We start from the raw sequence: 14,295 nt of genomic DNA, 5'->3' as shown, positions 1-14,295 counted from the left end.
TTTAAGTACATTAGTTTAATAAATATTTTTAAAAACTTTTTATGAAAAAAGAAAAAATGTGGTTTTATATTTTTAATAAAAATAATGTCAAATTTTTCCTAAAATGATTTATTAATTATTACCTTAAGGATACCAGTTAATATAAACCATAAAGTAAATCAGCGACACAAGATGTTTAGATTTTTTTTTTTTAATTGTTTAGGTAATTTATTGTGATTGATGTATAGTAAAAAATTCTAAAATAAAATGACCTATGAGAATGATGTTGCATCAATCAAAACTAACAAGTTGTGCAAAATATTGTATCCATAGCATTCTTTTTTTAATTATATAGTATTGTTTTCTAAATTAAAAAAAAAAATTGTTTATCTTTATCATAATTTAGATTTTTTTTTTTAATTCGATAGTTGGAGAAGGAAATTTTGAATATTAAATGTCCCTATTAGAAACATCTGAAGATGCTAACTAGTTAACTTATAAAGTTCTTAACAAGTAAATTTTAGATTTATGTACGAGTAGACATGTTAAGTGTAGTTTATGGTCTATATGATAAGGTTAATTTTTTTTTTAAGTACTCATAAAAAAAAATATTTATTAAATGTTGAATTTCATAAATATCTTTATTTTAAATTTATAAGAAAAAATATTAAATGATTTTATTTGCTAATAGATTTGGGCAAAATAACTAGATTAATTATTTTTAACAAAGTAAGTAACTAAATTGACAAAAATTAAACCTTAAGAACTATTTTGACAATTGAAGTACAAGTCAATGTGCTAAATTGAATTTTAGCCAAATTTCTATAATTTTTTTTATAAAGTTGATGATGTGCCTTTGTTGTGATTGGTGCATAATATAATTAATTTCAATTGTGGAATCATGTAAAAGTGGTGAACCAATGAAAACTTGTATCCTTAACAAGTTACAAAAAAAATCTTGTAAATTTTTTTAACTCTTGACATTATTCTTTATCAAAATTCTAAATTTAACTATGAGTAGACATATTGAACACGGTATATCGTCTATGCGATACAATTCAAGGTTTTTTGAACAAAATGAATGGTCATTTGAATTAGATTTTAATGTATATATATATATATATATATATTTTTTTTTTTTTTTCAATTTTTAACTTATTTGTTTAAGTATAACCTTTTAAATTCTCATTATTTTTAGTTACAACTATCACTTTCATCAGATCAACAAAAACTAATCTCAATGCATACTAAAATCAAATTTTAAAATAATATTTATGTTGATTTTATATTTCAATATTTAATTACCTTAGTTTTTTTTAGTAAATAGTAATACTTATTAAAATACACGAAAATAGTAATAATAATATTTTAAATAGAGTTTATAATACATTACTGTAGGGACTCAATTTGGATTGACCCTGAGTAGAGTAAGTATGGGTTTTCAGCCCAATCAAGCCCAAACAATAAATTTGTAGAGAGTGGGTCAAAGGTTTAGGCGCTGGCCGTCGATCACCATGCATGAACTTTCTTTCATAAAAAATACTAAGAGTTTCTTTACAAATGGGGGGATGTTCCTCGGCCCGTGGCCGAGGAGACCCTTTTCTTCTCTCTTTTTTTTCCCCCCCACCTTTTTTACTTTGCTTGCTTTTCTTATATAATCTTCATCTTCCTATCTCCTTCTTCCATCTGTTGATCATCCATTTGCCTTTCTTCTGGCTGTCCGCCTCTAGGTCCTTGGCGTGGATTGGGAGAAGAGGCTTTCCCCAATTTAGCTTTGAATAGTCTGTGTTCCTCGGCATGGGCCTTGGGCCTGCTACCCGATGGGCCGAGGCTATCAGGCCCACGGGCCCCACAATTACATAACCAGAGTACAACTACAAAAGGGCCTAACCTTTGTTGTTTTAGATTGAAGTTATAAACAACAGACATTAGACACACACAACCAATGTGGGATAAACATTCCCATTTAATTACCTTAGTTGAATAATCTATTTGGATACTTCATTTTCCCTTGATGCGTACACACTATTATTTATTAAATTAAAGTTTATATTTTATCTTTTTAACTGTGGTATTGAGTACTCATTTACTTATCAAAAAAGAAAAAGAAAAAGAAAGAGTACTCATTTTAATTGGACTTGATCTTCCTCAAAAAAAAGAAAAAAAAAAAAAAAAAGGACTTGACTACCCAACATTTGTTATCGGCAAAATAATTGGTAGAACATAAACAAATGTTTTTTTTATTTACAACCAATTGTTGATGTACAAGACTTTTAACAATCTAAACTCACCTCAAATCTATGTCATGACGTTTAAACCCAATTTAGTACAGTTTTAAATTTTTAATGGGTAAACTCTAAACAAGTAAACATCCTAAATTCCCAACCCTTTGAATATAACGCAGAAATAAAGACGATCAGTCCCAAGTGACAAAATCAAAGAGCACATAGAATTGCCAAACCCTAAATCGTCAGGAGCTGTTTTAGTATAAGATATTTAAGAAGTAAGCACTAATTAATGTTACTCTAATTATAATAGAGTAGATTAAGAAGATGACGTTGCGTATCCAAAAAAAGAAAAAAGAAAAAAAAGATGAAGTTGATAATGATACCTCAGTGGAGGTCAATATCAAAGTGGGACCTGTTAGTGATTCTCACTACTTTAATTCCTTCGGTGGAAAATAAGGATTGTGAGTTTCGAGTAATTTAATTGTGTGGCCACCGACACATTAAAGATTCAATTGTTTTTTTAAAGATATCTTAACCTGACTTGAGCAGGAATCAAGCTAATCTTATATATGTAGTATAAAAAATATTAAAAGAAAAAAGAAGAAGAAGCTAATCTTATATATAAAAAAGTGTGTTAGATTTCTATAGTATTATTACTTGTTATGCATGGTAATAATTAAAGCCATTATCTTGTCCCTATTAGGATTTCTCTTTTGTATATTCTATAATCATAAACTTGAGAATGCAGCATGAGTCAAGCAAATTGTTCTGAGTGGTAAAAATTCATCTAATGGATCATTACTGCTGTTTTTTGCTTGAAATGACAAGAGTAAAACTTTAAGGAAAAATACTATTATTACATTATGAATGACATATTAAAATGTCCACAAATGCTGCTGCCTCATCTAACTTTATATTGTCCTTAGTGATGTGAGGCGTTTAAGTTATCATCATGAACAATTTTTTGGTAATTCAATAGTATTTTACACTATCCCCCCAAAATTAGGACAATATTTTATAGACTAAATTATAAATTACATTCTCTAATTATGAAATATTTTTAATTCATTTTTTTAAGTTTATTTTATTTTCATTTTAGTTCTTTGATTTTAATCTTTTTTAATTTAATTATTCTATCAAGTTCTATTTGCTGGTAGTTTTAGTGATTTTTACTTTAAAAAACGTCATTTTAGTGGATGTAATAGGGCGGATTGGATGAAAAGACTATATTGAAAATGAATAGAAGTTGCGTAACTAAAAAGAAAAAAGAAAAAAGAATAGAAATTAAAAGACTAGAATAAAAAATATGAAACTTAAAAAATTGAATCTAAAAGACTAAAACCACTCAAAGTTAAGGTTTATAATTTGTAATTTAGCCTATTTTATAATATCAAAAATATATTCTTCTCAATTTATCATAAATGAAGAGGAAACTTAATTAATTGGAACATAAATATTAGAGTGCATACCTTTTTAATTTATCTTTAAACTAGGGTAATGTTACATTCCACTAGCTTTTGTCATTGAGTTAAGAGAGTCACAGTTAAAATGCACCCAAGTCTTTACAAAAAAAAAGCACCCATGTTGTTAGTGATGCCTTGTTGCCTTGACATGGATTAACAAGACTTTGACAGCATATATTTTGAAATCTTTTTTTTATAATCATAATTGCTTTTCTTGCACGGGAAAATGATTAGGCTGAGGAAATGTTTCAACAAAATAAAGTGGAAAAATCTAATCGGGACACTTCTTTTTTGCTGTCAATTTTTCTTTTTGCTATGCGTTTTTGCCCATCTACTTTTTTGTTTTTACCTTTTCCCTTCGTCTTTTTCCATAATTTTGCCTACTCACTTCAAACAATTCAAACTTCTAAAGAATTTTTTCAATTTCAGATGCGATCCTTAACATAACATAACATAAGCTTATGAGTGCTTTGTTATGGTCACATTTTGGAAAACACCTTTTTCTTTATATAAAAAATATATTTTTATGAAGAATTTTTTAGTAGTAAATTTGACATTTTATGTGATGACATTTATAGTGGAACTTTTTTGCTGTCAAAATATGTTTCTCCTATGCATTTTTCCCATGTACTTCCCCTTTTTCTTTTGTCACTTTCCAAAATATTTTGGACCTTAGATGGAACCTTGACATGCAATATTTATTTTATGTATTTGATGTATGGATTCTACCTCATATAGTGTGTGAATTTCATAATTGTGCAAAACTCGGCCACTTTAAAAAGAAAAATGCATACATCAAGTGCATGAAATATATACATTATCCTTAACATGACATAGAATTGCAAAAAAAAAAAAAAAAAAAAAACGGTAAACGACATAGAATTGCTTTGTTTTTTATGTTTTGAACCTTTTCTTTTCTTTTCTTTTTGGGATGAAATTTAGTGGAATATTTGTATCACACTAACTGGATGACACCTCGTTAATAGATTATCGAATGCATGAAATTTTCAAATTAATGCAGCGGATACTTTGCATCTGACCCTTTTATCAGCTCTGTTTACTTGTGAGAACAAAGGAGTAATGGAACCTGACCAAACTAGCCGAGAGGTCTCTTCAAGGAAATGGGCTTCCACTAAAAACTTGGAGGATAAGTAGAAATAGAAATGTACCTCCAATTGATGGTTTTTAATGCAGACAGTAGAAAATGGGTCATGTTCAGTGAGTACAGTTCTCTTTTATAATTGGATTTCTGAGTTCTGACAAAACTTCAGGGTGCTATTATTTCGAGTCAAGCACTAATTTTTCATTTCTACAGAGATTTGGCCGGCTTTAGAATAGTGTTGTGAAACCCCAAAAAAATCAAAAAATAAAAACTGATTAATTGATGTTTGTTTACTGGGAAAATTTGTTGTACACAAAAGGTAATCTTTAAGGAAAATTGACTTTGAAGTGACCCTTTTGAGTATATTGACTTTTTTTGTTTGGTTGTGAAAAAGATTAAAGTGACTAGTAAGGATTTTCCTTTTATTTTATTTTATTTATTTACCTTGAAGTACTGTATATGGATATCTCGTTTCTGCTAATGGGTTTTGTTTTGAAGGGTCTCATCGTGCCATGTGGGGAGCAAAGATGTGTTGCACATGATTTGGGAATTCCTAGACTTTGAGGTTGTAAAATGATAATGGAAAACAAGGGTTTTGCTTCTTTCAAGAGAATCAGTTGCAGATAAGACCAGACTGTTTGGTGTAAGAGAAAACAAAAAAATACCATATTTGCTAGGTCTTTAAAGTAAAGGCTGTGCAAGGAGGGAAACTAAAGGGGCTAGTAATTTCAGTGCCAAAGTCTTACTAGAGCTCATTACCTTGCATTTTTCCTTGGAAGCTCAGTCAGGTAAATGTAAGCTGGTCTTGTTCTATATTCATATCATCTTTCTACTTGGGATTGATTGTTCAACTCACTCCCATTTCTGTTGCTCATTCCTTGATATATGAGCAACAATATTAGTTTATAAGAAAATTAGAGTTTGTTACTTTTTTGCTCCAGAAAGTCTTTTAGCTCTGGAAAGTCTCTTTTGGCACCCCTAAAAGTTTCTACTTGGTTAGGTCCTTCTCTTTCATCTTCTTTGATGGGTATATGAAAATGGAAAAACCAGCTGAGAATCAAATCCGTTCCTCAACGTGGTTTTCCAGAACCTCATTGCTATGTGTTGCAGTCCTTGTTCCAGCCTTTGCTTACTTTCTCAGTTTTGGGTTCTATCCCTCCCTTGTTACTATTCCAATTTTGGTTCTATCAACTTTGTTTGTTGTCACATTCAGAAAGAAAAATGTGATTTTGGATGAGAATCCAGTCCAACATGAGGGTCACATCTGTGATCAGAAACACCTACTTGGAAAGGAAGTTGGTCAGACTCAGACACCACTGCCACTTTTAGAAACAGCTATCCAACCTGAGGTTACACAACAAAATGAAGTTGGTGTGATGCATGAGTACAAAGTTGAGTCACCCCCAGATACTCTTTTTCCTTCAGACAGTGAAAGCAGCAATGATTCCTTAATTGGTGAAAATTTTGAGGTCAATTTGATGTGTTCCAACCATATGGATCAAGATCTAGCAATCTCAGATGGTTCAGTTTCTGATGAAGATGATGATAGCCTCATTGAAATCTCCCTTCCAGGCAGCAAGTCTGGTGGCCTAGATGAAGAGCCAAAGCAAAAGGCACAGTCAAATTTGCCAGATCTCTTGCCAGAGTCTATTTTCCAGCAGCAAGGCTTAATGGAACTCCTAGCAGAGATTAATGAGATGAATGAGGAAGAAAATTTGATAGAGATTGACCTTTCAATGGGCTCCATCAATCAAGTGTTCAAGGTTAGAGATTGAAGAATGAGTTGTCATTATCAAGACTCAAGAGGTCAACATGTTCTAAATTTTGATCTCCATGAATGATGTTTAGATTAATGGATAGGGTTGCTCTTTTTTTTTTTAAATAATTTTTATTTATTTATTTAATGCTGAACCTTATGAAAATATTGCGTTTTCATTAACTTGGCTTTCTCAGAAGGCTTCAATTCTGATCAGTAAAGCATGCCTACCACAGCCTTTTTGTAACCCCTTTGAAGTTTATATTATCAAAATTCCACTTCATTATGTACTTGTATATATTAGAGATCATTTTGTTGAAAGCTTATTAACTAAAAGTAGCTGATTAAAGTATAATTGTACATAAACATGTGAAGCTTAAAAATAAAAAGTTGTATATAAATAATTAAGCTAAAATGTTAGAAGAAAACTCTGTTTTCAAACGGACACTAGACATAAACAAAGTAAAATAATCTTGTCTGTGGAGACTTTTGCTAGGCAAGGAGCCCCACTTGCATTTGCTTTTGAATGGTATCAATTTCTTTTGTTCTTTCAGTTTCACTTTTTTCATATTCTTTCCCATTATGTGCATAGGCACCAAGGACCCAGGCTATGTTCTTGGATGCAGTTGCTTATCATTAAGAATGTAATGGTGTGAGCCACATAGTCGAAGAAATTAACCATGAGTGCTTGAAACAAATGAGGTTGGTATGTTTGTCATGTTACCCAGCAAGTGACACTTTGGAAACAGAATTGGTCCTTGAATCATTTGAAAGAAGCTTGCAACTGTGTAACATTTATAATCTACTTTCACTAGTCACACATTTTCATTATCTGTGTTCTTTACTTGCTAGATGAAAGTGATCTAATCCTGGTCTCCTAGTAGGAATTGCACTGGTGAAATAAATAGTGTAATTGATTCCCAATCACGTATAAGGTTGGCAACAACCTTCCCTTTTCTTTTTTGAGCTGTTTCAAAGCTGCCATATGAGTGAATCAATTACACTATATACATCGTGGCAATTCCAACTAATTACCTAATTCTTTCCTTCTTACCTCTTCATTGAACATGTAGTCTTTTTTTATACTCATGGTTATCACACCATTAGGAGCTGAATTGTAATATACACAACTAATTAAGTTTTTCCAACTATCTAGCAATAAGCTCAACAAAAGTAATGCTTTTACCTCATCATCAACACAAGTTTAATAATAGACTACTCATGTAACACCTCTTTGAAATCACTAAAGTGCTTGGCAACCCTTTGCCTATTCATATACTCCATATTCAGAGTCCTTACCATCAAGGCTTTATTATTCGATCTTGCTCTCATAAAGACTATTTCTTTTTTCATCCAAAGATTATACTCCATATTCAGAGTCCTTACCATCAAGGCTTTATTATTCGATCTTGCTCTCATAAAGACTATTTCTCTTTTCATCCAAAGATTATATAGGTATCAACTTCTTTGGCCACATGGTGGAAAACACATTAATCACCGGTTTTAGTTGATGGTTTCACTTTCATTCCATTTAACTTAATAGGCTCAAACAATTCTTTATATATTTTTTTATATAAAAAAAAAAAAAAAATCTCTCTTCAAGTCTTTGACACCGAATAATTCGAAACTGAAAATTTATCATTGTACTAGAATATTTCTACATATAATTTATACAAAAATATTCACACCAAACTGTAAATTGATTCTTTTTTTCTCAACAATATCACTTGTTGAGAAAAAAAATATAATAGACTACTCATGTAACACCTCTTTGAAATCACTAAAGTGCTTGGCAACCCTTTGCCTATTCATATACTCCATATTCAGAGTCCTTACCATCAAGGCTTTATTATTCGATCTTGCTCTCATAAAGACTATTTCTTTTTTCATCCAAAGATTATACTCCATATTCAGAGTCCTTACCATCAAGGCTTTATTATTCGATCTTGCTCTCATAAAGACTATTTCTCTTTTCATCCAAAGATTATATAGGTATCAACTTCTTTGGCCACATGGTGGAAAACACATTAATCACCGGTTTTAGTTGATGGTTTCACTTTCATTCCATTTAACTTAATAGGCTCAAACAATTCTTTATATATTTTTTTATATAAAAAAAAAAAAAAAATCTCTCTTCAAGTCTTTGACACCGAATAATTCGAAACTGAAAATTTATCATTGTACTAGAATATTTCTACATATAATTTATACAAAAATATTCACACCAAACTGTAAATTGATTCTTTTTTTCTCAACAATATCACTTGTTGAGAAAAAAAAGGAATCAATTAATATAAACAAAAGGCCACAAAATATTTTCATCATCCCTCTTTCTGCAAGCAAATTGAACGGACACTCCAAGTAAATTAGCCAAGCATAATAAACAATATAAACAAAAGAAAATAAAAACCAATAAAATTCCACAATTAGGACATCAATTTTGTGTATGGAAAAACCTTCTACGACAAGGGAAAATCATTTTAATCCGTTAAAAACTTCCACAATCAAATAACGAGTTTACATCAATCATCTCTATGATAAACCCTAGATGCTATCAAAATATCAAGAATTAACCATTCTTAGATTACAGCAAATATCCATTCAAACTAATGCGGATTCTAACAATAACAAAAAGCTGAAATAACCTTTTAATTTGACCTAAAAGGATTTTGTATATTTTTTTTATTCTCATTTTCCTTCTATGTCACACTCGGGTTCAGGTACATATTATATATCTCACCATTCTTCTAGTTTTCCATTGTCCCACTAAAAATAAGAAGTGGATTTTTTTTTTTTTTTTTTTAAGAAGAAAAATAAGAAACGGTTAGTAATGTTAACTTTGAGACATACGTGTTAACTTTGAGACATACACACGTACGTATCCACAACACTATTTTTTTTTTTTTTTTAAAGAGAAAGTGACTCTCATATACAATAATTATTTTATGAGTTTGATATATGAAAAAAAAAAGTTAATTAATGTTCTGGGTATTGATTTAAGAAATATTTTTAAAAACTTTTTATAAAAAAAAAAAAGTATAAAAACCTCACTTTTTATGCCTGTGCAAAAACTCATATTTATTTTAGTATAATAACTTTTTTTTTTAATATTTTAGATACTCACTTTTTTAACCACTTTATGGCAAATTATCTATTTTACACTATTTTTTATTAAAATATTAATTTTTTAAATAATTTCTCTTTCTGTACATACAACTGCAGTCATTCACTCTTTTCAAGATATGTAAAAAAATAATAAAAAAATTAAATATAAAATGAATAATGTCAATAAAAATTTATATAATTACTATACTAACCATGTATTTTTACATAATTTTGTATAGTCTAAAGTTGTTAAATTTTGGGCTTATAATCGGAGAAAATGTGATATTTTCCTATTATATGTGAGTGCTCTAATTCACGACATAGAGATTGGAGAATAGGACATGCATGGATGACAAAGTCTTGATGTTGGAATGAATCTTGGTCAAAGCGTTGGCCCCATATGACTTTGAGTTAGTCAAAAGTATACAGCATACCACACGATACGCGTGAATTCAATGCATTTGTCAGCGGTGGGGCTCTCCATGGACTAAACAAGAGTGCGGTCTACGATCAATACAGTAATATCTATAATAAGAGCAATTACATCCGCTATAATAAGAGCAATTACATCGGTTGAAGCATAATTGTGCAAAATAAAAAAAGTGATTAATTTTACACAATTTAAATAAAAAAACACCCACACTAGTTTGTGTATAATTGTGTACTGTAGCATGTGTATTTATTATTTTATTAATTTTAGTTCGCACATTTTTCTCTCTCTCTTTTCCGTGCACAACGAACTCAGCTTGCTCATCTTCTTTTTGCTTAGATGCACACAAACTCACCCACACACAAACACATCCACAAAGACAAATCAACATAGAAACACACCCACATAGACAAATCAACACAGAAACACACCCACACACAAACAAACCAACAGAGAGATAGATCGGTGCTTGATTGGAACTGGTGGGCTTGGTAGTTCTGAAATTGGTGGGCTTGGTAGTCGGAGAGTTCTTTTTCTGATTATTGTATGTGGTTGTTGTGGTTGCTGTTGTTGATGGTGAGCAATCTGGGCAGATGGGTCGAGAAAAAGTCTAGCCGGCGTGGCGAGCGATCTGGATTGATGGCGAGTGATCTGGGTCGATGGGTGAAGAAGTCTGGCCGACGTAGTTTTTGAGAAAGAATGAGAGGTTCGTGGATCGGCCGGTTGGGTTGGTAGTTTTTGAGTGGTGAAGAAGTCCGGCCAGCGTGGTTCTAAGATCGGCTGGTTGGGTTGGTAGTTTTTTAGAAAGAATGAGAGAAGGTAGAAAAGAGAGAGAGAGGGAGAGGTGATTTGTTCAGAAATGGGTATAGGGAGAGAGAGAGCACCAAATCATAAAAAATGGGGAGAGAGAGAGAGTGCGTATGGTTATTGAGAGAGATAATAAAAAAATTGAGAAGAATGTATATTTTATTGAAATATCTTGTAAAATAGATAAACTGATGTGAATTTTTTTGTAAAAATGATGGTGTAAAATAGAAAAAGTAAATTTTAAGTGTAAAATAGACGGAATATTATTCACAGATTGATGTAATTGCTCTAAGTCTGTTGAGAAAAGCTCCACTTGGTTTGGACGAAACCTTCTTGCACTTTATCCCAATCCTCACAAACTGGCCATTGAGCCTCCCTCAATAGTTATGCGGAGTTGGTTGAGAAATCATTTCTTTACAAGGATTAAGGAAAGAGAAGAAAGAGAAAGATAAGCGTTTTTTGAGAATGGAAGCAAGCTATTGGAGAAGCTGATTGTCTCTTGCAATGGCAAGCCTATTCCCATCCGTAGCTTCTCCGCTCAACAGCTCTGCCTAGCTACCAATAACTACAATAAGCATTGTGTAATACGTTGGTGCAAGGGCTCTCTTGAAGGAAGAGTTGTTTTCGTTAGGCAATTTCCTAACTCGAAAATTTTGGCCTTGGAACTGGTGGGCTTGGTAGTTCTGAAATTGGTGGGCTTGGTAGTCGGAGAGTTCTTTTTCTGATTATTGTATGTGGTTGTTGTGGTTGCTGTTGTTGATGGTGAGCAATCTGGGCAGATGGGTCGAGAAAAAGTCTAGCCGGCGTGGCGAGCGATCTGGATTGATGGCGAGTGATCTGGGTCGATGGGTGAAGAAGTCTGGCCGACGTAGTTTTTGAGAAAGAATGAGAGGTTCGTGGATCGGCCGGTTGGGTTGGTAGTTTTTGAGTGGTGAAGAAGTCCGGCCAGCGTGGTTCTAAGATCGGCTGGTTGGGTTGGTAGTTTTTTAGAAAGAATGAGAGAAGGTAGAAAAGAGAGAGAGAGGGAGAGGTGATTTGTTCAGAAATGGGTATAGGGAGAGAGAGAGCACCAAATCATAAAAAATGGGGAGAGAGAGAGAGTGCGTATGGTTATTGAGAGAGATAATAAAAAAATTGAGAAGAATGTATATTTTATTGAAATATCTTGTAAAATAGATAAACTGATGTGAATTTTTTTGTAAAAATGATGGTGTAAAATAGAAAAAGTAAATTTTAAGTGTAAAATAGACGGAATATTATTCACAGATTGATGTAATTGCTCTAAGTCTGTTGAGAAAAGCTCCACTTGGTTTGGACGAAACCTTCTTGCACTTTATCCCAATCCTCACAAACTGGCCATTGAGCCTCCCTCAATAGTTATGCGGAGTTGGTTGAGAAATCATTTCTTTACAAGGATTAAGGAAAGAGAAGAAAGAGAAAGATAAGCGTTTTTTGAGAATGGAAGCAAGCTATTGGAGAAGCTGATTGTCTCTTGCAATGGCAAGCCTATTCCCATCCGTAGCTTCTCCGCTCAACAGCTCTGCCTAGCTACCAATAACTACAATAAGCATTGTGTAATACGTTGGTGCAAGGGCTCTCTTGAAGGAAGAGTTGTTTTCGTTAGGCAATTTCCTAACTCGAAAATTTTGGCCGATTGTGTCATCAATGATTTAGTAATCTCTGCAAAGATGTGTGCTCACAGTAATGTATTAAAGCCTATAGGGTGTTGTCTCAACACTCAATGTCCCATTTTAGTGTATGAATTTGCTGGAATGGTATCCTTTCAGATCGAATTTATGCCTCTAGTGTTACTCAACGACACCATGATCAGTCCATGGCGTGGACAAGCAGGTTAAAGATTGGAAGGCAGATTCCTCGTGCAATTTCCTATCTCCATACTGCCTTCTCTAGACCTGTCATTCACATGGGTATACATACGGATAGTATCTTATTAGATGAACATGATGTTCCCAAATTGTCCAACTTTTTGGCTTCTACATTAATCCCTGAGGGTGAAACTGATGTGGAAACTAATGGCAATGTTTGGTATTCGAGGTTCAAAACCCCTGAGATTAAAGCAACAGGTAAGGGAACAGAAAAAACTGATGTATATTACTTCGGTAATCTTCTTCTAGAACTTTTAACCGGAGAGGATTCTTATAATATAACCCGATTGACAATTGACAAGAAATCTAGTTTAATAGCCTACACGCATACCCGTGCCGAAGGTTATTGCATAAACAAGATCGTGGATCCTACAATCTTGGTAGCAGAAGGAGGTGCTAGTTTAGAGCTGCAATTACAAGCTGTGTTGCAGCTTGCCTTAACATGTATAGAGGAAGACCCACTGAAAAGGCCAACAATGGTAGATGTCACCAAAGCACTCCGGCGGATTGAGAGGTTAGTTCCACGATAAGTTATTTTCTCACTTGATTGATCCAAGTTCCTTTCCAACTATCAAATGTTAGACATGTTGTATTTACCAAAAGGATTTGGTTCTGTTATGCTTGGGGAACAATGTAGGCTGTTGGCGTGAGGTCTTGTAACGGGGCATAAGATATTTGAAGGTGAGAAGTTTCAAGGTCTCGTTATCAACGATATGTAAATTAGTTGAGAATAAATTGGGCCAGCCAATGAGACCACGCCACATCTTTATTTCAATAAAACCAGTATTTCTTTTGCAAATTAAAAAAAAAAAAAATTCCAATGATGTAAATATCAAGTCTGCCAATGTGTTTTTGCTTTTTGAAGTACTTTCCTTCTTGTTTATTCAATTCTTCTTTTTAAACCAGGACGGTGAGCATGGTTTCACGATTCCAAGTCAAAAAAATAATATACCATTTCTAAGACTCAAGAGCGAACTGAGTTTGTAACAGATCATAAGGTGCCCACACCGCATCCAAAGGGCAAGGCCGGTTAGCATCGAGTCGAGCCCATGGCTTGCCTTTCCCACTCTAATGCAAGAGACCCACTAGACCAGGATGCAAATCTCTACGCAACCCAAGAAAGTTGTCCCCACCAAGACCATGCTGGTTCCAAGTTCCAACTGTGGTCCACTGGGGCTATGTTTCTAGCAAAAACTAACAAAAATGGTGGCAAAGAACCCAGCTTGTAGATCCGCATTCGCTCCTGGAGCTCCATCCATTCCGCTATCTTTGTTGTGTAGTCACCGCTTCTCCACCACTCAAGATACCAAAATATAGAAAAACCCATAACAAATCAAGTTATTAACGTCCCAAAAAAAAAAAAAAATTGCCTTTTTATTTTATTATGGGAGTACAATGTAGACTAGATAGCATTAAGCGTTGGTGAAAACTTTAACCTTACATTAGTGCCTTGGCCTACTGATATCTAGTTGTAGTAGAACTCTGTTCTGTCAGTTCCGAGCTAAGGTTGTCCATAGTGACTTGGCTTTGGGGTGGTTT

General features: G+C 33.0%; 1 pseudogene; it reads left to right on the top strand.

The window, feature by feature from the left end:
- The first annotated feature begins 11,915 nt into the window (after positions 1-11,915).
- Positions 11,916-14,295, top strand: part of LOC112036243 (serine/threonine-protein kinase ZRK1-like) — a 10,943-nt pseudogene continuing 8,563 nt past the window's right edge.

This window comes from Quercus suber, unplaced genomic scaffold, assembly GCF_002906115.3.
Source record: "Quercus suber isolate HL8 unplaced genomic scaffold, Cork oak 2.0 scaffold_80, whole genome shotgun sequence".
NCBI classification, from domain to species: Eukaryota; Viridiplantae; Streptophyta; class Magnoliopsida; order Fagales; family Fagaceae; genus Quercus; species Quercus suber.
Note: the sequence above shows the minus strand (reverse complement) of the source record. Positions and strands in the feature narration are given on the sequence as shown.